General features: G+C 43.8%; 1 long non-coding RNA gene across 1 annotated transcript in view; it reads left to right on the forward strand.

Annotated features, from left to right (window-relative positions):
- Positions 1-25259, forward strand: part of LOC132661016 (uncharacterized) — a 31104-nt gene extending 5845 nt beyond the window's left edge. Inside the window, exons 2-3 of the long non-coding RNA XR_009602015.3 lie at positions 20143-21121; positions 24602-25259. This is a non-coding gene — a long non-coding RNA (uncharacterized LOC132661016). The remainder of the gene's footprint in view (positions 1-20142; positions 21122-24601) is intronic.
- Positions 25260-26586: the final 1327 nt, after the last annotated feature.

Raw genomic sequence — 26586 nt, forward strand, 5'->3', positions numbered from 1 at the left:
TGCTTTATTACTGTCATTTACTATATGCTCTTGGTGTCTGTTCACAGCACAAGCTTTTTTTCCCCTGACACCAGAAACACAAGGCTTTCTCTCTCTGAATTCCCAGAGTCCCCTAGTCCTGAGTCCCATTTCCTCCTACATTCTCTCCTAACCCAAGATTGTCTGGTCTTTTTGCTATGGAGAGAAAGGGAACTTACTTTCTAGAAAGGCTTAAATAATTACATCTGTGTTCATTGAACTATTAAGCCCTCTCCGATCTGAGGGCTGGGGTGGGGAATACAATTGTAAAAAATGGTGATGTTAAGAATATGGTTTTCTTTTTAATTCAATTCTATTTTCCGTTCATAAGCCTCAAGAGTTACAAGATGTGAGACAGCTCCCTGAAGGAATTTGCAATCCAGTAAGAAGGGTGAGACAAACACGGGATTGTAGTACAAGTATGAAATAAATTGAGTGAAAATAAGGGATCCTTTGGAAATGAACAAGCCCCACCCAGCTGGGGAGAAGAGAAAGATCAGGAAGTCTTCCTGAAGTTGATGGCATTCGAGGTGAGGCCTGGGATTTCGTTTGAGGCAGGGAGCAGTAGCAGAAGGCTGGGTAAATGAGCGGGGCCCAGATGGGACAGGAGAAATTGTCTTAGCTCTAGAGCCTGAGCAATTTAAGGACACCTCCAAACCACAGATTTGGTTGGCCTGTTCCTTTGGTTGGCCTGTACCAATGGGTACAGATCAAGAAAACTTAGATGTTTGGGGCACCTGGGTGGCTCAGTCAGTTAAGCATCTCTTTTTTTTTTTTTTTTTTAATGTTTATTTATTTCTGAAGGAGAAAGAGCCAGAGCACGAGCAGGGCAGGGGCAGAGAGAGGGAGAGACGCAGAATCTGAAGCAGGCTCCAGGCTCCGAGCTGTGCACAGAGCCTGATGCGGGGCTCAAACCCACAGACGGTGAGATCATGACCTGAGCCAAAGGCAATACTTGACCGACTGACTGAGCCATCCAGGTGCCCCATGCGTTTGACTCATGATCTCGGCTCGACTCATGATCTCGCGGTTCATGGGTTCCAGTCCCGTGTCAGACTCTGTGCTGATGGCACAGAGCCTGCTTGGGATTCTGTCTCTCCTTCTCTCTGCCCCTCCCCCACTCGTGCAAGCGCTCGCTCTCTCTCTCTCTCTCTCTCTCTCAAAATAAATAAACTTTAAAAAAGAAAAGAGAAAACTTAGATGTAATAAAAGACAAAGTATCGATACCAGGAAATTATTCCCTTTCCTGGACACAGAAGTCTGAAATTCTAGGTGGTCAGATAAGAATATTGGGGAAAAGTAAGCTGCACTATGATTCTAAGAGATCTGTTCACTTCCAGAGAATAACCAGGAGTTACAGGAATTAGAACCCCATCTACCAGGGGAGAAAATTGGGAAGAGCTGAGCAGGGTAAGAATCCCCGTCAGGTGGGCAGCGTTTGGGGCCAACATTCTAATCCTGAAGAGATATGTGGGCGTGGTGTGGGCTAACAGAGCTGGGACTTCAGAACTGGGAGTGAGGTTCAAAGCCAGAGCCCCATTCTGGGGCCTGAAACAACATGAGGAATCCAAATAGCTATTCCTGGGGCGCCTGGGTGGCTCAGTCGGTTAAGCGTCCGACTTCAGCTCAGGTCACGATCTCGCGGTCCGCGAGTTCAAGCCCCGCGTCGGGCTCTGGGCTGATGGCTCGGAGCCTGGAGCCTGCTTCCGATTCTGTGTCTCCCTCTCTCTCTGCCCCTCCCCCGTTCATGCTGTGTCTCTCTCTGTCTCAAAAATAAATAAATGTTAAAAAAATTAAAAAAAAAAAACAAACAAATAGCTATTCCTCAGAGACGTCAGCATCCAAACTCAGCCTGGTCACATTAGATACTCATCTCTGTGTAGTAATATGTCCCCGTGCCAAGCATCTCCAGATGGTCAGGCTGCTCTACTGACATTTTTTCCTGCCCTGAGCGGGCACCATGGTTTGTGTCTCTGCAGGCAATACCCTGTGTCAGGGATGAGAAAAGCAGGGAAAGGGGGGATAAGGGAAACTTCTTCCTGTTCTGGCAATATGTGACCGGTTGCTCCAAGGGGCACCTGCTACGGAGCCGCAAAGCCCCGTAGGATACATTACTTCAGACATTACCAGCCTCATAAGAGGAAAGACGTAAGAGGCAAGAAAAGAGAGAGAGAGAACAAGAGAGAATAGTGCAGCCAGGAGGCTGAGTTTTGGCCCAATGTTTAGGGGGAGGATGGGAAGTCTGGGACTCCACCATGAATTGAAGCCCTCAAGGGAGAGCAAGGAGGATACAAAAGGTGGGGGCAAGTTCACTGACATAGTCCCAGATCAGATGCACCCTCTAGTTACTGGCAAAAGCAAAAGCAAAAGCAAATCTTCTCTGCAAGAAAGTGTCTCCAATCCCCAATTTAAGCTCTTAGATGTTCCACCTATTATGACAATGAGCTCACAAATACCGCTAAACATAAAATACAAGCCACTGAAGATTTGGCAGATATAACATAAAATGAATTTAGAATCCTTTGGATTACAGATACAAGATCTGTCAGATATAGAATATAGAGCCGCTATGCAAATATGAGGATTATCTACATAGATGATCATGTCTTCTGTGAATAAAGACAGTTTTAGTTCTTCCTTTTCAATCTAGATGCTTCTAATTTTTTTTTTTTCTGGTGCTTCAAGAAACTTTTGATCACATTTAGTATAACTCCTCATTGTGCAGACACCTCTGAACTCTAGAGAGGTAATATTTCAAGTCTCTTTGTTTTTTAGCATCTAAAAGTCCTGAACTGAGATTCTAACAGAGCTGACAGAACCTATCAGATGTAGCACTTTTAAGGCTGGTGTGTCCGTTATTTACTGTTTTAATGATTGTATGTGAAAAACAATCCCAAAACCTAGGTAACAGATGACAGAAAACACTTAGGTCGCTCCTGAGTCTGCGGGGTTTGCTTACCTTATCTAGGCTGGGTTCACGCATGTGTCAACAGTTACAAGATGGCACGGTCACCCTACTTGTGTTGGCTGGGCACACTCTTGTGCATGGTGTTGACTGGCTTATGGCTGATCTAGGGCTCAGTTGGCCTGACTGGGGTGAATAAACCCTGTTCTACGTGACTCTTACCCTCTACCGGGTTAGCCAGGTCAAAATCTTCTCATGGTAACGACAGAAGGCAAGAGTGGTAAATGGAAATGCACATACGTTTTCCAAGCCTTTGAAAATTTTGCTGACACCTCATTGGTCAAAGCCATGACCAAACCCAGAGTCAGAGTGGGAGGACTCTATGGAGTTAGACGACAAAGGACACGGATACAGGGAAGCATGAAGAATTGGGGCCATTAATCCAATCACCATTGGTTAGAGCCAAGGGATTAGTACAGATGATAGCAAGGAAATACCGTGTATCTTGGCTCTGAGGCAAATGCATTTGCATTCTGCCTTCTCTGGTGGAGTGATTAGTGAAGTTTACCAGCAGTTCTTTCCCAAATGGCTGTGCGAGATCTGAGGAGTTTGTAAGAGTAGAGTAGGTACTGTGTGGACAGTTAGATCTATCTAATTTTCAAGGAATCTTCAAAGGCAGAGGAGGCCAGGCGATACTGAGGGAGTCATTAAATAAATGGATTCCAGTGTCCAGAAGATCATTTATTAATTGGAATCGTTTTGGTTGCAAATGATAGAAATCCAAGTGAAAGTGGATTTTCTTTTAAGCAGAAAAGAAACTTTGTAGCTTCCGTAAGTGAAAAATCTAGGAATCTAGCAGGTTTCAGACACAGCAGGATCCAAAGCCTCAAATAATGACATTGTGACTCAGTCTTTCTTTATCTCTGGGCTCTGATTATCTGTCCTTCTTCATTCTCAGGCAGGCTCTCTCCACGTGATGGCTGCCAGCAGCTCTAAGCTTACAGCCTCCATTGTAACAATGCCATGTGAAGAGAGCCTCATTTTCCTTTTAATTCCAATAAAGTTCTAAAATTGACCTCATTATTCTAACTTGTATTATCTCCCCAACCCTATATCTATTACTTAATCCGAGGGAATGGAAAAGGCATATTGGCCTGTCCTGCCTTGGACTCATGCTTTAGAGAACTTTGCATCTCTCTCTCTCTCTCTCTCTCTCTCTCACTCACTCACACACACACACACACACACACACACACACACCATAGTTACTTAAGAACACTTGATCGCAGGGGAACAGTTCTCAACATCCATTCCTATGACTAACACCAGTCAGGCACAAGGAAATGTCCTTGCATCTCTTGACCTGTGTCGTCAACAGAAAAACCTCGTGAGAATGCTAACTTTTGTGGGTTATGCTGCCCCTGACATTGGAGATAGTTACTACTGTGGAGTAAGCAAAGGATTTCAGTGACGGAATTACTTAGGTAATAAAACAAGCACTTAGGCAATTCTGTGTTTTATCGTGTTATTAATTGTCATGTCCTTCCTCTTAGCATGAATTCTGAAATATTTTTTCCCACTAGTGCTAATTATCCACTTTCTTATTTCGCGTTGTATTTCATTTTATGGTTCCATAGATACTCACAAATTAGCTTCACAATCACAAGCCTGTGGCTGAACAACATTTTATAATATGAAATGATTCAGACTACTCTTAATATTTATAAACACCTGGACATAGATATAAATGTAGCATGCATTCAGTATATTAAATCTTTACATAGGCAACTGGATGGTTGCTAAACACTAGAGTTGATATTTTTATTTTTTTAAAAAAATGCTGATAAGATTTATGCAAATTCCCTCCCCAGAAATTAAAATTTTAGCTTTGTTTAAATAGTTTTTACTTAAAATTAGAATTTCTTTAGTCTTTTAATTTTAAGATAATTTTGACTATTTATTAAAAAGTTTTTTTGAGAGAGAGAGAACACAAGTAGGGGAGGAACAGAGAGAGGGGGAGAGAGGGAGAGAGAGAGAGAGAGAGAGAGAGAGAGAGAGAGAGAATATCCCAAGCAGGCTCAGCGCTGTCAGCACAGAGCCCGACACTGGGCTCCAACCCACAAATCATGAGATCATGACCTGAGCCGAAATCAAGAGTCACCCAACTGAGCCATCCAGGCATGTCTGATTTTGACTATTTTAGAAGAAAAACATATTTGAAAAACATATTTGAAAATAATTTTACTTATAAATTTATTTATAGTTTCTGGATATAAACTATAAATATAGTTTCTGGATATTTATAGTTTCTGGATATTTCAAGTTTTATACATTTTTACTGAAATTATATTTTATCTTTAATTCCTTTGGAAAAGGGGTTGATAAGCTATTCAGACTACTGCCAACAGGCTGCCTACCTGTGTTTGTAAATAAAGTTTTATTGGCACACATCCATGTTCATTAATTTATATATTGTCTAGAGTTGCTTTCACATACAATAGTGGAGTACAGTTGTTGAGACAGAGACTGCACATAAGGGTAAAATATTTATTATCTTGCCCTTTAAGAAAAAGTTTGCTGATCCCTGCTTTAGATTATTGTCAATGGAACACAAATTATATGAACACATTAATTATAATAACATAATGAGTGATTGTGCTAGGATGAAAACAAGACAAATAGATTTTGTAGAATAAACATGTAATAATTTAGGAAATACATAATTTACTGTGCATCTGGACATTGCCAGTCCTTCAACATCACGCCCAGAGGTGTAAGTATAATTAAATTAAACGATATTTTTGCTGATTTTAGGTCCTATAAAAACCAGAGTTTTACACAAAATTTAAAATTTTGGCATTCTGAGAGTAAAATCATAGAGCATATTTTATGTACCAATCTGCTCAATTTAGACTTTATAATATTTAGGTATGTAGTATGGGGTGCCTCCACTTTTTAACTCTTGTTTCTGGGTCTGTGAAAATTAGAAACAGAAGTTTCTAGGGAGAAGTTATGGGTTCCCTAAAGGAGAAGCATGATGTTAGAAACAGAAGAGGAGAGAAAGATTGGACAGATTACCAACAACAGATGTCGATTAGTTTAGTTGGTAAACTAAAGTTTGCCACAGGAGTAATTCTATCAAATGCTACTGTTCTTTGATTCCAGAACAGGAATTAATGGGGGCAAGGAGAAAAATAGTAGAATAATATTCAAAATATTAGATGTTTATGGGGTGCCTGGGTGGCTCAGTCGGTTGGGCGTCTGACTTCGGCTCAGGTCATGATCTCATGGCTTGTGGGTTCGAGCCCCGCGTTGGGCTCTGTGCTGACAGCTCAGAACCTGGAGCCTGCTTCGGATTCTGTGTCCCCCTCTCTCTCTGCCCCTCCCTCGTGCTCGCTCGTTTTCTCTCTCTCAAAAATAAATAAATATTTTATAAAGCAGGGGGGTGGGGGGAGCACCTGGGTGGCTCAGTCGGTTAAGCATCCAACTTCAGCTCAGGTCATGATCTCACAGTCTGTGAGTTCGACCCCAGCGTCGGGCTCTGTGCTGACAGCTCGGAGCTTGGAGCCTGCTTCGGATTCTGTGTCTCCCTCTCTCTTTGCCCCTCCACCGCTTGTGCTCTGTCTCTCTCAAAAATAAACATTAAAAAAATTTTTTTTAAATATTAGATATTTATTAAATAGTGTGTATTCATATTAGATTGGATAAAATGTTAGAAAATAGTAGAATAAGCAAGCTATCTCATGATGTTCCTGGTCAGCAAAATGTTTGATCAGAAGCTCTATGGCCATTATCAAGGATCCTGCGAAAGCATTCCTGCTTTAAAAAGGAGAGTGGGGGGCACCTGGGTGGCTCAGGCGGTTGAGTGCCCAACTCGATTTCAGCTCAGGTCATGCTCCCAGGGTTGTGGGATCAAGCCCGGTGTTAGGCTCTGCACTGATTGTGGAGCCTGCTTAAGATTCTCTCTCTCTCTCTCTCTCTCTCTCTCTCTCTCTCTTTCTCTCTTTCTCTCTCTCCCTCTGCTCCTCCCCCCCCACCTCTCTAAAAATAAAAAATTTAAATAAAAAAAAATTGTTTAAAGGAGACTAGACTAGATTAGTTTCATCAACAAATGTTTATTGGGAGCTGTTTTGTCCCAGGCTGTGTCCTACGCCTCAGGGTTTAGACAATTGTATGATTCCAATAACTGGCTGAAAATGCTGGGAACAAACAGACTAGTTCCCACTGTTACAAATGTACACATTTGTCCTGTCTTAGCAGGACAGTCTAGTTCTGTTATTAAGAAAGCTCTGGATCTATTTTTACATCGGAGACACACAGACTCGGAAGCCATGACTGCAGGAGGTAATCTGGGAAGTTACCCGAGGACAGTCGATGGCCTTGACAGTTCAACTTCAAAAGGAAGAATTAAGCAGTCTTGGTAACATAGATCCCCCAGATATAATTTTATTTCATCTAATCAGCCCACCAAAGGCAGAAGGTGAAATTCTAACAAATTAAATTAAAATGCAATATAAGCTGCTCTAAAAAGCAGAGTTCAAAACCAATTTTTCTCTGATTTCTTCTTTGAACCTGGAAGTTAAGAGGTCTGTGGAGGGGAAAGGATGCATCCTCTTTGATCAAAGTTATCAAATCAATTTATTCTGTTTCTAAAGGAATTAATGGCAAGAGAAGAGACAAAGGCGTTTTATCTCACAGTACAGGGAGGGAACGGGACTTCATGAAATCTCTGGAGCAAGACTTAGGCAAATGACAATGAACAGCATAGTCTGTAGGATTAGAATGCTCTGCTTCCCTCCTTTCCTGCCATTGCCTCCTGTCCATGAAATTGCACCTTTGCCTTCTACCGATCTCCAAAGCTGTAGAACACTTTAGTTAGCAGGATTTTTAACTAAAAAAACTAACTAACTAAAGATTTTTAGTTAGTTAACTAAACTAGTTAACTAAACTAGCTCACTAAAGATTTTTAAAGTCAGAAGGAGCCTTAGAGATCATCTTGAAAACTTCTTCAGTGTCCAGGAAAGTTAAATAAATGGGCCCCAGACTTTTTGGTAACAGAAAAAAGTCTATAACCCAGATCTCTCAACTTTCATTTAAACATTCATGGGGTGCCTGGGTGGCTCAGTCGGTTGAGTAGTTAAGCGTCCGACTTCCACTCAGGTCATGATCTCGTGGTTCGTGGGTTCGAGCCCCACGTCGGGCTCCGTGCTGACGTCTCAGAGGCCGGAGCCTGCTTCAGAGTCTGTGTCTCCCTCTCTCTCTCTCTGCCCCTCCCCCACTCACATTCTGTCTCTCTCAAAGTTCAATAAACATTAAAAAAATTTTTAAACATTCTTTCAACGGTACCGCTCAATATGGCACTATGGTACGATAAAGGGCTGCAGAGAAATATTCTTGGTAATCCATACATAAAGTCCACTTTGGACTCCACCGTCTCTCGGATATTGGCTTGGCGCCCGAACCATCCACAGAGTTCTTTTGGGAAATGCTGGCTGTGTGCTCTGACTCTGACACTTCTCGGTTGTTGATCAAGGGCCGATCCCTTACCCTTTCAGACCTCAATTTAATCATCCCTAACGCAGGGGGAGTCCCAAAAAGCCCTTCGTAGGATCGTGTAAGGATTTTATTGTTTAAGATAAAATATAGGAAGCGCTTCACAAACTGCAAAGAAGTCCACAAATAGCAGGTGTTATCCCCACTGCTGCTGCCGCTGCTAAGAGACACAGCGTTTCTCCGAGACATTCCCTGGGTAAACTTTCCACATGCCGTAGTCTGTTGCTCTTTCTTCTCACTTGTTCAACATTTATGGGGTATCTGTTGCAGCCCCGAAGCCATTCTATGCCACGGAGCTCCAAAAATGAATGAGAAAAAATGCAGGCCATCCAGAATTCCACACACTGGTAGCAGGTGTGTAAATAGTCAACGGGATATACGAAGTGCTGTGGGAGCACCGAGGGACTCCTTAGGCGGAGGGGGAACTTAGGCCGAGATCCTTGGGAAGGCTGCACAGTGCAGGTGCTGTCTGGATAGTTTTGAGTCAAAAGTGGAAGCTCTGCAGACAGGATAAGGAAAAGAAAAGAAGCGTGGAAATTGGTGGCTTTCCAGGCAGTTGCAATGGATTTGCATGTTTGCACAAAGAGAAGTAGCCTAGAAATGGCAGATATAGAAGATAGAACAACAACAATATCAGCAAGAGCTTTTTTTTTTTTTTTTTTTTTTTTTTACAATGACTTCGAAGCTCTACGTTTTTTTACCAACATGTATAACGGGCACAAGGACCCTTCAAGGTGGGCGGCATTTCCTAAAGTTTGTGGATAAGAAAACTAAGGCTCAGAGAGGTTAAGTAACTTGCCTAAGATCACATAGCTGGTAAACAGGGAAGCCAGGTTTTGAACTTACATCGCGATGCTTGTATTTAATGTACCACACTGCTTCTTATAAACTGGGGGACATCAAGACATGACTGGAAATGTAGGCAAGGGACAGAATTTGTAGAACATGGAATACCAAAGCCAGGGGGCTTGGATTTTATTCTATAAACTGTGGGGATCTCGGAAAGATTGCTAAACAGGTGTTTTTTTAAAAAGCTCGATGGCAGTGTATAAATGGATGGGACAATGAAAATAATAGAAACAGGAAGATCATTTTAAAAAGTGTTATAAAGATCTTGGCAAGAGAAAATAGACGGCTGAAACTATGTGTTTATCTGCTGACTCATCGTACGTGGGCGCAGAGCACCGTTTTGTGAAATAAGGACATTTTTACCTCGCGTGACGGAAAGTCCAGAAGTCGGGCAGGCCGCTGGTTCATCTGAAGCCCTAAGTCTCTGCCCCAGTCTATAGTTATCCTAAAGCGGCTTTCCCTGGGAGACCCAAAAGGACTGCCAGTGGCAGTTAGAGGTCTCCATGCTCCCTGTTCATATCCTACCAGAGAGAGGAATCTGTCCTCACAAACCTTCCATCTGACTGGGTCAACTTAGGTCACTGGAGTGAGTATTGCCAGGGCACTGAAGGGCTTAAGAGGAATCAGGATTCTCCTCAAGAGCGGGGCAGGAAGGCTATGCTCTCCTGTGCCTTCTGTGGCAGAGGTAGCTACTTGAACCAAAGTATAGCTTTCTTAGGAAAGGGAAAGGGCGAGCTGATACCAAATGGACAACACGTAGCATCCACTAATGCCATCCGGCTTTGGGCACGGAGACGTGAAACAAATGGCTTTCCATACACAGCCGTCCCCAAACCAATCTGCCTAAGCGTGTGCCCATGGTGAAGGCCTTAGACTAGCTCTTCTCCAACTCTCTTTCTCAAATACTCTCCTGCCACTTTATAAGAAAGCCACACTCCCACCGATTCCAAATATTCCCATAGTGCCTTGCCTCAGGAAAAATTTTCTGGGGGGCCCCAAAAGAAGAGTATTTAAAATATTGCGGTTGACGGGACGCCTGGGTGGCTCAGTTGGTTAAGCATCCAACTTCAGCTCAGGCCATGATCTCATGGTCCGTGAGTTCGAGCCCCGCGTCTGTCTCTGTGCTGACAGCTCGGAGCCTGGAGCCTGCTTCGGATTCTGTGTCTCCCTGTCTTTCTGCCCCTCCCCCGCTTGCACTCTGGCTCTGTCTCTCAAAAATAAATGAACATTAAAATACTGCAGTTGATTATAATGACGAGGTAATAAATACTTCTGCATGTCAGATGGTTTCCAGCTTTTTGAAACTCAAAGGAGACCTCATAGGGTTATCACCTGATAAATCACTAAATACACTTTTTCAATGATAGATCGCAGTGCTATTCTTGATACATAAATTTTAAAAAGTAATATAGGGGTAGAATTGGTGCTGAACCCTGTTTTGTTCTAATAATATGTTATATTAAACCACAGGTACATGAACTGATTGGGGGAAACCATAAAAGTCTCATCTATCTCATTAAATGATAAATTTGCAATAAAATGTACTTTTTATGTTTAATTTAAAAGGTCAATAAATTTGACTATGTATTAACAATTTTCATAATAACTCTTTTGAACACGTAGATACTTATGTCATCAAAATATACATTTTTTTCAACTTCAATTTATATTTTTGTTTCACGGAAGTATGAAGGGCCAGCAACAGAAGATTTCCAAGCGTTTAAATGGGGAAAGTTAAAGTGGAAATAATAAGGTCAAGGAGAAATATATAAAATTTTTAACCATTAATCAGGTGTTGGGGGTGGGGGAGGGGGAATTGGAGAAAGGTGGTGAAAAGGCACAGATTTCCAGTTACAAGATAAACAAGTACAAGTACAATGTGACTACAGCTGACACACCTGTAAGGATCTATAGGAAAGTTTTTGAAGGTAAATCCTTTACACAGAAATCTTTTGTTTAAGGTCACCCTGGGGTGATGGGTTCACTCTTTACCGGTGAATTTAAAACATAAGAGCAGGAATTAAATACGAAGGGAAAGGCAGGGTCACTCAAAAGGTGAACCACCTAGACCACCCAGGATAAAGTAAAAAGAGAGAGTAAATCCTGAGTCCTCATCACAAGGAGAAACATTTTTCTTCTTCTTTCTTTTTATCGTATCTATATGGAAAGATGGATGTTAGCTGCACCTGTCACATTAACCATTTCACCATATAGGTAAATCAAACCATCATGTTGCATGCCTTCAACTTTTACAGTGAAGTATGTCAATTATTTCTCAATAAAACTGGAAAAAGTTCGTGTATTTCCAAATGAATGATTCTGAGTATCAAACTGGTCATTCAGGTTCCGTTGGGTAAGTTTTTTAAGTGCTATAGTAATTTTATGTTTAAATGTTAATACTTTAAATGTTAATACACTGTGTTACAAACCGTACCTCTTGACATATATAAACTTATAACAATTCTGAATGTCCACTTAAAGATGTGAAGGAGGGTATATAGTCTTTCCAAATTATTTTATTTTATTTTATTTTCAATATATGAAGTTTATTGTCAAATTGGTTTCCATACAACACCCAGTGCTCATCCCAAAAGGTGCCCTCCTCAATACCCATCACCCACCCTCCCCTCCCTCCCACTCCCCATCAACCCTCAGTTTGTTCTCAGTTTTTAACAGTCTCTCATGCTTCCAAATTATTTTAAAGATACAAATCAAAAATGCGAATCCTCACTTGTCTAAAGGAGACAACCAAATTGGGTCTTAGAGTAGCAGACTTGCTACAGGGCTGGGCCCATCACTCATACAGTTCCATTCTAGTGGTGCTGGTTTTGAGGTTCCTATAAACACCCAAGTCAAGATATCTTTTAGGCAGTTCAAATTCAGCAGAGGAATCTGGGCTAGAGATATATTGTTCGGGGATCATGTAGGGACAGAGATTGGTCAAATCAAAGGCAGATTTGCCAATATCAAGAGAAAGTATGACCATGGAGAAGAGCACCGGAATCATATTTGGGGAAATAACACTGGCAAAGGGAACAGAAGAGAGATTAGAGAAGAAGGAAGTGAGTAAGAGGAACAAAAACCAAGAGAAAAGTTTTTGAAAGGAAGTAATGGCCAATGATCCTAAAAGAGGTCCAGTAAGATGAAAGCTCTCATGTATCCATTGACAACAGTGATGTCAATTGCAGTGGAGCGGTAGGACAGAGGCCTGATGACACTGCCTGGCAGCGGGGGCAGGGTATTAAGCAAGACAAAGGTGAATTTGAGGCTCTGAATATGAGTGAAAGAAATAAAGTCAGAAAAGGGAGCTAAGTGCTTTGCCTCCTGGCTGGGAGGTAATGACAACAGTGCAGCTCTCTGACAGGTGAACTTACTAAACAGGGTTAATTTGGTTTTAGAAATTTGGGGATCAAGAAGATCCAAGTTTAGGTGAGCAGTGAGAATTGGAGACCTGAAATCAAAAGAAGTCAGTGCTCCATCCGTGAACGTCGTTCATTGTATTTTGGCTCCAGTATATGAGGTACGTATTCGGGTACAAAGATACAAGAGATAAATAAGATGGTCTTTGCTTCCGGGAACCATCTACACAGACGTGTTGGTCAAAGATGGACATAACGAGTGGGGTCTGAGAGATGGATAAAGAACCAGATCACGGCAGAGCCGGGGAGTTCTGGCCTCACAACGCACTAGAGAAGGGGAGCCGTCGGAGAAGTAGTAAGAAAATCAGAACAGCAAAGCCACCCCAAAAGCCAAACAAACATGAGATTTCAAGAAGTTGGTGGAATAGGACGCTGCAGAGAGCAAGAGAATTGAGAACAAAGGAAAAACTCACTGGGTTTAGTAATTAGAAAGTAATTGACAACCTTTGAGAATGAAATTATCAGTCCAGCTACGGAGGATGCAGAAACCAGTAGATGGTGAAAAAAAAGGGAGGGGATATTGGTGTACTCACTCAGAGAAGCTTCTTCATGACTTTTCTATCCCAAAGACTCCTTTTGCTGCACTTGTGTTATGGTTGGTGTATGAATGGCAATGTGAAGATATTGCACATTTGGTAAGTTAAGCTCCCAAGACTTTAACGTCTTGGAAAATGAGAGGTGCTTTGCCAAGTCACAGTCATATTACAGTTATGGACTCAGTAATAGTGTGAATTTCCCCATAATAATAGTACTTATCTCACCACCTGAAGCAAAAAGGATAGTTTCTAGGGCCCAGATACACTTTCTAATCATTAGTTAAGCAAGTCTCCTTTCTTGTGTGCACCCTCCTAAATGATCGGATTAAGCTTTTATCTTCCCCCTAGAGAGCTAATCAAATGTGTGGTAAAACCACTTAGAATCACGTCGTAACTTTCTTTTCTTCCTTACTTCTCCCTCCTTGGCTCTAAAAATTTGGTACCCATCCAGAACAAAACAAAACAAAAAGAATTGAAAAAAACAAAACAAAACCCTACCACATTTCCCTAGCAAGAACAAGTGTTCTATTTTCCTCTATGAAGTCATTAGCCCTACTCTCAGAGCCTCTACGACCTGGGGTAAGCCTGGTACCCTGTATTTTCGTAGCAGGTAGTAGGAAGACGTAGAGTCTGCCTTCCAGATGCTCACGGTTTGAGGGTTGGTTGGGACCTCGGGATAAGGGCATGTTTCTCATAAAATGGTAATGATCAGAACCCAGTGTGGTTCTTCCTACTATAGATATTGAGAACTTGAACTTGAGTTGAGGAGGGTAGACTCTCATGTTTGAAGGACTTCAAATTACAGCTCTACCTCCCCGATACTTGTATACATGCCTCCCCACCAACATTTCCGCTAAGTGAAATGTCAGCTAGTGAATTCGCTAGCTCGTGAGGACAGCTCTGACTCTTAGGAAGTTCTTCCTTATAAGGAGTCCAAATGTATCTCTTGTATTAACGTTGGTCCTAGTTCTACCAAGTCCGGCCACTCGGAGCAAATGTGGTCCCTCTAAACCCTTACACATATTTGGAGGCAGTTTCAGTCCTCAAGCCCTTGAGTCTCCCCCTTTCCTTCAGCTTCTACTCATAAGTTTGGCTCTAAGCCCTCCACTGCCCTAGCTACTCTGTCTGAATGTACTGTGTTTTGTCCTTCTAAACTATCCTCCTGATACAGGACACAATTCTGATTCCTGGGCTGCCCTCGGAAGGACATGGAGGAGGCTGCCATCTTTTCCCATATTTGAGGTTCAACAAGTCTGTGCCACTCCAGAGAACATGCATTTCACTGACACGTGACATGACGTGCTCCACACCACTCCTGCCCCACCAGCCTTCAATGTTTTCTTCTTTGTTATGGAGAACATCTGTTTCCCTGCTTGATTTTAAAGGCTTTTTCTCATCTTTTCCTACTGGAATCAGTTGACTTTATTTTACATTCCACTCTAACAGACACCCATCCCTTGGGTCAGTCTAATTATATTAATGTATGTCAAACATACCATGCCTGTTCACCTCCAAGTCCGTGCGTGTTCTCATGTTGGTCCCCATCTGAAAAGCTCTTCCCTTTGCCCATTTACACTCCCTCTGTCTTTTAAAACCCAACTCAAATACTACCTCCCCAGTGCGGCCCTCCTGTGCTATTCTGGCCTGAATTATCTCCTACTTTTCTGAATGTTTTTCTCCCTCAGAAGGTGATACAGCAGGACCCACCTTACACCTCATGAGGACAAAACATTTTGGTCATTTGCTATCAATGATATGCATAAATATTACACTCAGAGTAAAATATGAGCCGTGTTTAAAAATTCACTTTTTTTCACTGGTTGTGATGGACTGAATGTTTGTGTCCCGCCAAATTCACATGTTGAAATCCTAACCCCTAGTATGTTGGTATTAGGAGGTGGGGCCTTTCGGGAGGGAATTAGGTCATGAGGGTGGAGTCCTCACAAATGGGATTAGTGCCTTCTAAAAGCAACTCCGGAGGGCTCTTTCACCCTCTTTCCACCATATGAGGAATGCAATGAGAAAGGAGTCCGCAGCTCAGTTCTGACCCAAACCCAACCGGGTTAGACTTAGACTTTTAGCTTCCAGAACTATGAGAAGTAAATGTTTGTTGTTTAAGCCACCTAGTCTGCAGAACTTTGTTATAAGAGCCTGAACAGACTAAAACACTGGCGTATTGCCAGGGCCTGCAGCAGTGTCTGGCACATAGTAGGTACTCAATAACTACTGGTTGAATGAATGAATGAATGAATGAATGAATACATGAATGAATGAATACGTGAATGAATGAATACATGAATGAATGAGTATGTGAATGAATGAATACATGAATGAATGAATATATGAATATATGAATACATGAAAAGTGCTTAAATGCTTGCCAATTGATTGATTGCCCTGGATTGGCCAGATGATTAGCCAGAGAGACTAAATGGCGGAGAAGGACAGGAACATCAGGCTTAAAAATCAAACAGTACTCCACCTCCTTGGTCTGATCCAGACTTGCAGAAGGAGAGGAAAGAGGTGGAGGAAGAGGTGGGCTGTCAGCAGAGAAAGTCACCAAGTTCTCAGGAAAATAAGATTATGTAGGGAGTTCTGACTCATCCCGGGAAATCATCAGGAATGTTTCAACACTCCCTAAAAACTGCGGCCCCCGGATAAAGCTTTGAGGCAATTTTGGCTCCTCTCTTGTCTTTCCCCATTGATATGAGGGAGCTCTTGTTGCGGACTGATGGGGCTGTGGTATTTGGTGCTCAGTATGACAGGGTTTGCCCTGTGGTATCAGTCACCTTCAGCCTCACATATCTTCTGAGCCCAGGAAACTATTGGAGGCGGGAGTGATGGAGGCAGGAAAAAAAAAAAAAAAAAAAAGGATTCAAGGGCTGATGTAAACTCTGTTGTACAACCTGAACTTTTGTCTTCACCCACCTCATCTGCCTCCCAGATACCTGAGCCTTCACATGTAATATACTTTATGTGTAAGGCATAATAATAATAGTAATGACTTAGAACAAGAGCAACCATTATTTGGCTCCGGATTCTGCAATTTGAGCAAGTCTCAGCAGGGACACCTTGTTTCTACCCCCCACGGTGTTGCCTGGGGCAGCTTGTCTGGGACCAGAGACTGGAATGGATTGCAGCTGGCTGCACCTCTCTCAAGTGGACCGGTTGGACTTCTTTCCAGCCAAGAGGGCTTCAAAGAGCGGGCTGAAGCTTCACAACCTCCTAAGGCTTAGACCCAGAAGGCACACAATGTCACTTCCGCCACCACCTATTATCGATCAAAGCGACTCATCAGACCGGTGTAGAGGTCAGGAGAGGGGAAAAACCCTACCTCCTGGTGGGAGCGGTGTCAAAGTCACATTCCAAAGGACATGTAGGATGGGAGCGATTTTTCCGATCATCTTTGGAAACAGTCTACCATAGTTTATCGCCATCTGTCTCTCTACTAGATTACCTCCCTAAGGTCAAATCCCTGTTTGTACTCATTTTATGGCTCTCACAGTGCCTAACCATCGTAGCTAAGGCATAGGAGGTGCCCAGACAGATCGAAAACCTACCAAACACGTAGAGGAGCTGGTAGCTTTTCCACTCACAAGCTGACTCGTGCTGTTTCCTCCACTCAACGGTAAGAACATGGGCTTTGGAATTAAGCACACCTAGGCTGGCATCCTGGTTCTACTACATACGAGTTGAGTGAGCATAAACAAGAAGCCTGAATTTTCAATAAATGTTTCTACATTGTCAGCTGCTTCCTTATTTTGAAATGGGGATGGAAGTTTGTATCTCACCATTGTGAATATTAAAGAAAATAACGTGTGCAAAGAGATAGCAGAGTGCCAGGACTATAGTAAATGCTCAAAATATGATAACTACATTTAAAAAAATTTTTTTTAATGCTTTTTAAATTTATTTTTGAGAGAGAGAGCACGAAGAGGAGAGGGAGACACAGAATCCGAAGCAGGCTCCAGGCTCTGAGCTGTGAGCACAGAGCCCAACGCAGAGGTTGGACTCACAAATTGTGAGATCGTGACCTGAGCCGAAGTCGGACGCTCAACCGACTGAGCCACCTGGGTGCCCCTGATAATTACATTTTAATCTTCCTCCTCTGTCTCCCTCTCCCCAAGACTCTCCATGAGTCCAGGCATGATGACTCCCTCAAAATCATCTCTTCCTTGGAGCACTCGCTGGTCTTCCAAATGGAAATGAATTCTGCATCCCCTGGATCAAAATTTGACTTTGGTTTCTTCCCTCGCATTTTGAAAACTATAGATCATTCAGCGTTGAGCTGCTAGGAAAGGAAATCATCTGGTCGCATACACTTTAGTTACAGATATGGAGAAATTCAGGCCAGATGGATAAGGCAACTTGACCGAGGACTCATAGCTAGAATTGGACCCCAAGACTTCCTCATTCTGCAATGATACCAAGTTTTGTACCCCGTGAACACGTAGCCAGAAAGGCCATGCTATCAAATTCTCAGAAGGAACCGGAAATCGGAGGACGCCAACCGCAGAGTGGGTAGGCTTAAGCTCACGGATAGAATGAGGCCGGTGTATGTGTTTTGTGTGGCTCACAGGCATTTGCCACACACACACACACACACACAAAATTGAAGAAGTTGCCAACATTTAAAAAAAAAAACGTTCATATCAAAATCCAGATTATCAGCTTCATTTGAAAACAACTGGACCCTCTGGCCACACTGAGCCTGCCTGCGAGCGAGACGACCGTCTGCTGGAGCCATATGGCGGCTGCCCTGTGAAATGTGGCCGTGGTCTCCCATGTGTCCGGGTTCAGGAAAGTTCAGCCTGCTTTCCTCACTTGGGTTAGCTGCCTAGCCAACGGAGGCAAGTGAGTGCGTGGCTCCTGCCTTAGATGAAGGCGTTGGAAAATCACACAAACATCTTCTTTTGTATGGCAATTGTGTTTCTGTATGTTCCATCTCCCTGCAAATTATAAGCTCCCTACGGGCACTTACCGTGTCTTAGGAAACTTTGATAGAAGTAATAATACTTGTTTAGCACTCACTGCATACCTCCCAAATAGCATTTAGGTACACGACCACATACAGTACTCAGTAACTTAGTGATGTGAGTCTTACTGAATTTGTTTACCTTCTAGGTTTTTCTATCAGCTGAGGAAACAGAATCAGAGAGGTTGATCCCAAAGATCAGCCAGCCATGAAATGTGGAGCTGGGTGTGGAGGACATCTGGTGTTAATTTTCCTTCGGGGAACCGTCCCTTTCCCTCCCAGTCCTGTGGTTTGGGTGAGGCTGATCCCATAGGAATTGGACTCAGGCCTGTCCAATAAGGGTTCTGATTACCCCTAACCTTAGTGATTGGCTTGTGTGACTATGTCACCCAAGCTGGGCCAATCAGAACGAATCAGAAAAGTCCTCAGACTTTTTCTAAAATTCTTTCTTCTTGCATTAAGTTGATCACTTTCAGATTAGACCAGCCTCCCCTTTCTTCAGACTTCCACGGGCAAGTGACGAGTGTCCTAGGAGGAGCTCCCCAGCTCTGCAAAAGGCCATCCCACCCCTAGACTCCAAAACACCACTGACAGGAGTAAAATAGGCTGTAAACTCTGCTTGCTCCTAAAAAAATACTCTCCCCTCCCTGCCAATCCTCACTGGCCTACCACAATGTGCCCCGAGATCACCAAGGCTCACTCAATATATGCATTATCTGTTTATGTCAGTCTCCACAAAAGCGCAGGGCGCCCAGATCATCCCACATTCCCAGGAGGCTGATCCTCATACTTCTTTCTGGACAACGAGGCATGCATAACACCCTCATAGTCCTTATCCTCTTTTCCTGCTATTTTGTTTTCCATAGAATTTGCATTCTGAACATACACAGTTACTTATTTCTTGGTTTTTCCCCGACTTTATTGAGCCATAATTGACATGCAATGTTGTGTAACCTGAAGGTGTACAAAGCGTTTATTTGAGAGGTACCTGGCTGGCTCAGTCAGTAGAGCATGTGACTCTTGACCTCGGGGTTGTGAGTTTGAGCCCCATGTTGGGTATAGAGATTACTTAAAAATTAAAACAATCTTTAGGGGTGCCTGAGTGGCTCAGTCATTCAGGCATCTGACTTCTGATCTTGACACAGGTCATTGTCTCATGATCGAGCCCCACATCTGGCTCACTGCTGTCAGCCTGTCAGCACAGAGCCTGCTTTGGATCCTCTGTCCCTCTCTCTCTCTCTCTGCCCCTCCCTGCTCACGCTGTCTCAAAAAATAAATAAAACATTTTTAAAAATCTTCGAAATTTAGGGAAAAACGTGTTGACTTGATACACTTTTGTATTGCAAAATGATTACCAGCATAACTGATACCAGCTGATACCACATCATGTCACATAATTACCATGTTGTGATGAGAACATTTAAGATTTCCTTTTTTTTATGTCTGTCTGTCTCTCCCTACTAGAATGCAAGCCTCGTGAGGAAAGGGACCTTTCCTGTCCCCGCTTAGAACAGGGTCCGGGACAAAGGAGGAGTTCAGGGAGTATTGAGTTAATGAAGGAACGCTACCCATCGTACCTTATAGGGATAAGCCCACCTGAGAAAGAAAACAACAAAGAAAGCAGACGCAGGGGGTGGAAAGAAAAATATTCCTGCTATATATATATTTTAAAAACCTGCATTTTAGTTTGCGAGGGTCCTGTCAGATTAGGACTCCTCTCTCCTCATCTCATGTAACCTTGATTGCCTCCTAAAAGCCTTATTTCCAAATACAGTTATACTGGGTATTAGGGCTTCACCGTATGAATTTTGGGGAGGACACCTTAACCCTGGATGTGCCTTAAGCCTTTCAGTTACATGAAGCAATAAATTCTTCTGTTTATTTCAGCCAGGTTGAGTTTGGTTTCTGAAGATACATTTGGAAGAAGCCTAACCACTCCACAACAACAACCAAAAAAACAAGCAGCCCGGTTAAGAAATGGGCAAAGGACTAGAACAGACATCGTTCCAAAAAGATATACAAGTGGCCAATAAGCACAGGAGAAGATGCTTAACATCACTGGTCGCTAGGGAAAGGCAAGCCAGAGCTACAGTGAGATATTTCTTCACACCCACGAGGATGGCTCTGATCAAAACACAAACAAACGGAAAACAGGTTATTTGGGGAATAATGATGTAATGTTGATGAGACCGTGGAGAAATTGGAACATTTGTGCCTTGCTGGTAGGAATATAAAATGGTGCAGCTGCTGTGGAAAAGGGTATGATGAGTCCTCAAAAAAAGAAAAACAATTACCATGTGATCCCATAGTTCTGTTTCTGGATATGGAGCCAAAAGAAATGAAAGCAGGGCCCCTAGTAGATATGTGCACACCCATGTTCATAGCAGCATTATTCACAACAGCCAAAATGTGGGATGTGCTCAAAACAAATCAGGTAAATAAGTGAAGTGATACATAAGTGAATGAATGCGCTATGATTTATTTTTAATTCACATGACATCACAACGACATGACATCATCATCTCCTGGCAAAAAGCAAACATTCCAGTCGGTGGTCCTTAACAGGCTGGCAAGTATCATGAAAGTTCAACACAACCTCTTACTTCGGGAAGCCAGGGGGTCCCTACACGTTCACACTTGCCCATTCAGCCCAGGAGAGTTTGTTTTCCCTGTGAGTGTGTGCTTCAAGTGTGACCTTTGAGGAGAAACACTGGGAAGGTAGAGGTGCTTTTCTTTGCACCATCGACTGTTGCTTGCATGCCCAGGCACTACCCCAGAGTCTCATGGCGGACATGGCAGTTGGGCAAAAGTAGACGTGACTTTGAGACGAGCCGTGAGCTTTCATTCACTCCTTCACCAAGCCCTGGTGAGTTTTACATCCTGGATGGCTTCAACCTTCTCCACCCTCATTGCCACCACCCTGAGTGAAGCCATCGTCCCCTGTCCTCTGACTACTTGCAGAAGCCTCCTAACTGGGGAGTCTCATTTCCGGCTTATAGCCTCCCCCCCCCCCCCCCCACATCCGGGTCCATTCCCTGCAGAACAGCCAAGCTGTTTTCCAGACCATCGATCTGATTACATTCCACCCTGATTTCAACCTTGAATGACTTCCTACCGGGGAAGGATAAAAGATAAGCCTCCTAACTTGTCCTACTTGGCCCTCCTATGTTCTGGCACCTGTGTAAACGTCCAGGTCTCAGTGGAACCACGTCCTACATCTTCCTTGGCCTCCAGCCAGATGCTGTGGGTCTTCTGTTCCTGAAACGCATAAATATTTCCACCACAAAATCTTTGTGCACCCTGGCACTCCTCCCCACCCCCACGCCCCCTACCTGCTCAATTCTTCTATCTCCTTCAGCTCTTGATACAATCATCTCTTCTTCCATAAAATCTTCCCTGATCTCTCACATTCCAGCCAGGCTAGGTCAGTAATGAGCTTGCATGGTTCAGTGTTCTTTTCCTTCAGGATACTAACCTCTGCTGCTAATTACACATGCCTTCAAAGCACTGTTTGATCAACTGTCTCTCCTGCACTGTGCAGTTTCTAAGCTCCTTAAAAACAAAGGCAATGTTTGCTTTCGCCCATGATTGGATCACTGTCATCTAGCACAAGGCCTGGCATTTAATAGTTGCTCAATAAATATGTGGGGGGGGGGGGGAAGAAGGGAAGGAGGGAAAGAAAACGACAGGATCCTCATCTGGAATTTTAGGGAACCATATAGCAGCATGTGCACACAACACCAATGCCAGTTAGACATAACAGCGGGAGCTGAGCAGACAGAGTTCCAAGTTTCATCTTGATTTTGTTGGCTTGGTCAAATTGCCAAAAGTCTCATTTTTCGTTTTCTTCCATTTATTTCAACAGACAGAGGTAAAACCCCTACTAAGTGCAAGGCATGTGTTACTAGAAAAATGTTTCTTAGGGCATCTGACTGGCTCAGTCGGTAGAGCGTGCGACTCTCGATCTCAGGGTCATGGGTTCAAGTCCCACAGGGGACCTAGAGCTTACTAAAAAAAAAATGCTCCTCAACTGGAAGGGGTGCCTTCCATAGAGGAATGTAGCAGAATTTTAAGGGGAAGTCTTACTCAAAGTACAAAGAAACCCACAGCCAATGTGATGGGTGCATGTTGGGCGTGTGAGTGAGCGAGCGGGCAAAAAAGTGATAGAGATGTGAATCAGACAGTTCAGGACATCAAAAACTTACTCTCAAGTGTGGGAAAGACCTGGAGCTCAAATGATGTACTACACAGATGTTTTCTAGAATAGAGACGAAAGGTGCATGCAGAGCTCAGAGAAGGGGTGATTAATTTCAACCTGGGGAAGAGGGCAAGAGGGTTTGTTGGGAACTTTGGAACTCTGTCTGGAAGGGTAGGTAGCACCTCCCGGAGAGCCCTGAGGGACGGTCGCATGGACCTCTTTCCAAGAAAGATGGTGAGGGCTAACTAGTTAATGTTTGGGAGGCCCTCTGAAGCCTTTCACCAGAGGATCTGTGGGTATCAGGTCCAGTTACCCCTTGAACAAACATGAATTTGAACTGTGCGGGTCCACTTACACGCAGACTCTACACTTCTGTACTAAATGTGTTTTCTCTACCTTCTATGTTCTTAATAACATTGTCTTGTCCCTAGCTTCCTCGGTTGTAAGAATACAGTATATAATACACACACCATACAAAATATGTGTTAGTTGACTGTTCATGTTATCAGTAAGACTTCTCTGGTCAACAGCAGGCTAAGAGTAGTTAAATTTTGCGGGAGTCAAAGATTTTACGTGGATTTTTGACTGTGGGAGGGGTCAGCACTCCTAACTGCCCACGCTGTTCAAGAGTCAACTTCGCTACCTTGTGACAGAGGATAATTCTAATATATTCAGCTACACAGCGGCTGTGCTCGGCTGATGACGTTATTCCTGTGAAGTGAATGTATATAAGCTTTTTCCTTCAATACAGAAAAAGGTCTTGATTTACCAGCATAATCAGTTTGTGAGAGAAAAATCTTGCAGCTGCCAATAGGGGATTAGCTTGGACGGGGTTGACTCATGTCTAAAACCAACCGGTGAGTTCTGCCCTATTTCTGTTCTCACGGAGCCGGCCAAACGTCTGGTGCTCTCTGTGACTTTATCAATTCAGTTTGACCCCTCGAGAAACACACAAACAAGGGCAAGTCTTTCTAGAACAAGATAAGGGGAAACAGAAAACAGTGGTGGTGTTAGACAAAACCGTGACGTCACCACACGTGCCCGCGGAACGCCCCGTCGCTCTGGCTCAAGAAGAGCACAAGACTCAACGGTTGGCTCTTTCTGGGTTCTGGAAGCCATGCTAAATGCTTTGTGTGTATTGTGTCATTGGCTCACCACCACCTGAGACAGACAGTCACTGCCATCCCCATTTTATAGGGGACAGGGCTGAAGCCCAGAGGGGCTGCGTGACTTGTCCGAGGTCACGCAATGGTGGGATTTGAACTCATGACCACCATACTCGACGGCCTCTCATCCACACAGTTGAAAGCAAGGACATTAGAGTCAGGAAAACTGGCTATCACAACACTTTTTTCACTTTCTAGCTGTGTGATCTTGGGCCTATTATCTAACTTTTCAGGGGCCTTTGCATTGGAATAAGCCCCAAAACCTTCAACTTGGGAAATGACTTTCATTTTGGAGGAATGTGCCATCTCAACCTGCTGGTTGACTGACTGCCCTATGTCCCCAGCCCGCTCCCCGAGCTGAGCTGCTGATTTCATCTCCTGCATGCTTGACCAGTTCTGAGTAAGGATGTGCTGAAGTAGGCTGAGCTGTACCAAAAGGAGGCCAAGTCTTGGAATACTCGGGCCTTCCTTCGGTCTAATCCAGTTTCCAGAGCTCTAACAGGGGTCCCTGAGCACCTGTGTGGCTGTTCCACTCTTCCCCTCATGTGGTTCCTCAGTCCTACCAATGGAGCACCCGACCTTGCCTTCTTTATCCAGATTCCCCCATGCACTTGGATTTGTATGACTAGGCTCGTGCTCTGACACCGTCCAGGTTCTGGTTCTAGAAACCTATCTAACGCCCAGTCCCGGTATATGGATTGGGCCCTGCCTTGCACTTACCGGTCCCGTTTCCCGGCTCAAAAGAGGAGCGCTGCTCCTTAGGTGACTCTAGGAGCTGGGCCTCTGCCACCTTGAACAGGCCTCTTCATTAGATGCTTATCTGACCACTTGGCACACCTGTGCTCTCAAAACTGCTCCATCCACAGGCAGGGAAACCTAGCCATTCTTTTTTTCCTTCTGCCCTCCCTTCCTTCCCCCCTCCCTCCCTCCCTTCCTTCCTCTTTCTTTCTGGTATCTTAATTTCTTATTTTTTTCTTTCTAGACAAATTCACATCACATAGAATTCACCATTTTAATCACCGAGAGCATATAGTTCAGTGGGTTTCACCGAACCTTAGCGTATTCACAAGATTGTGCAACCATCACCGCCATCTAATTCCAGAATATTTTAGTCTCCCCGTAAAGAAACTCCAGAGGACATTAAATCTGAAAAGCAAACCGGAAGGCTGGAAGGGACAGGGCTTAAGGTGACACAGCTGGGTATGCAGAGCTTCCTAAGTGAGAAGCAGGTGTGCAGAAGATGATGACGGGGGGCAGAACGTCCTAACCCCAAATGTGGCCCTCGGCACACTGGATGTTTCAAGCGGAAGGAACTTGAGAGATGGCAGGTAGAGGAGGGGTTTTCTGACTTTCTTCTGAAGCAGACTGTAAGGTCCTCCCGCGAGAGGCTCCCTTCCCGTACTCAGAGGAAAGGAACGTCCCTGTCTCTGAAGACCGATGGACGCCGAAAGGAATCTGAGTGAACAGACCTCGCTGTTTTCCCTAGTTTACTACTCTTTGCTCGTACCGTTTTTTTGTATGATCACACTTTTCCATGACTCTCCAGTCTTCATCTAACCTACCACAAACACTTAGGTTTAACTGCCCCCAAAATAAAAACCCCAAAAAACCACACCATACTCTTTACCAGTCATTCTCCATTTCCCACCCACCCACCCCCCCAACCCCCGGCAACCATTAATGTGCTTTCCAGCACTGTGGATTTGCCTCTTCTGGCCATTTTGTATAAACGTACGCATATAATATTTGGCCTTTCTTTGGCGTCTTCCACTTAGCATCATGTTGTAACACAAATCAGGACTTCATTCCTTTTTACGGCCGCATAATACTCCATTGTGTAAGTTAACCATATCTTGTTCACACATTCATCAGTGGGACCTTCGGGCTGCTTCTGCTTTTTGGCTGTTATGAATAGTCGTTCTACCAGCATTTGTGTATGCGTTTTTCTTTATATGCTTTCAGTTACATCAAGGAGGGGAATTGCTAGACGATAATGGTGACACTATGTTCAACTTTTGGGGGAATTTCCAAGCTGTTTTCCAAAGTGACAACTCATATTCTCGCCAGTGACACACAAGAGTTCCAACTTTCCACATCCCTCTCAGTACTCGTTATTGTCCTCCCCCTGTCTTGGTCGTCTTGGTTCCCCTGGCAGGGGGTATTTTCTTGACGTTGGTGATTCTTTGAATGAAATAGTTAAAGCATTTGGGCTTTGATGATAGAGCTCTAAGTCTGGGTTTGCTCTGCCATGCAGGGTACTAAGGCAGATATATATCTGGAGTAAGTTTTTGGTTTCTTTTTTAACTTCTTGACCCTCAATTTTCTCATCTGTTAAATAGGAATAATAGGGTTGTTGCACTAATTATATGAGACAATGCATGTCAAACCCTCAGTATAATGCCTGTAAAGCCCCTTGATAAATGAAAGCGGTCATTATTACTGTCTATCTTTCTTTGCCTCCACGGCTAGACCTCAGGTCAATGGGTCATTACGTTGGTTATTTGACCAGGTAACAACTATGTATGGAGAGTCCATCATGTGCCAGGCACTGTTTTAGGAGCTAGGATTATGGTGCTCAACGAGGAAGAGGCCCCACAAGTAGGAAGCTAATATTCTACCAGGGCAAGGGCCATGATAAATATGGAAATTCAAAACTAAAGGAGCTAATCATAGAGCCTTGACAAAATGAAATAGGGTAATGCCATAGTGAGCAGGGTGAGGGTTAGCAGATGCAGCCAGGGCAAGGCCCTCAGAGGAGGTACATTCCAGTTAAGACGCAACTGGAGAGGGGCGCCTGGGTGGCTCAGTCGGTTGAGCGTCCGACTTCGGCTCGGGTCATGATCTCACGGTTCATGGGTTTGAGCCCCGCGTCAGGCTCTGTACTGACAGCTCAGAGCCTGGAGCCTGCTTCCGACCCTGTGTCTCCCTCTCTCTCTCTCTCTCTCTGCCCCTCCCCCACTTTCTCTC

This window comes from Panthera onca, chromosome D1 (genome assembly GCF_046562875.1).
Source record: "Panthera onca isolate mPanOnc1 chromosome D1, mPanOnc1 haplotype 2, whole genome shotgun sequence".
Classification (NCBI taxonomy): Eukaryota; Metazoa; Chordata; class Mammalia; order Carnivora; family Felidae; genus Panthera; species Panthera onca.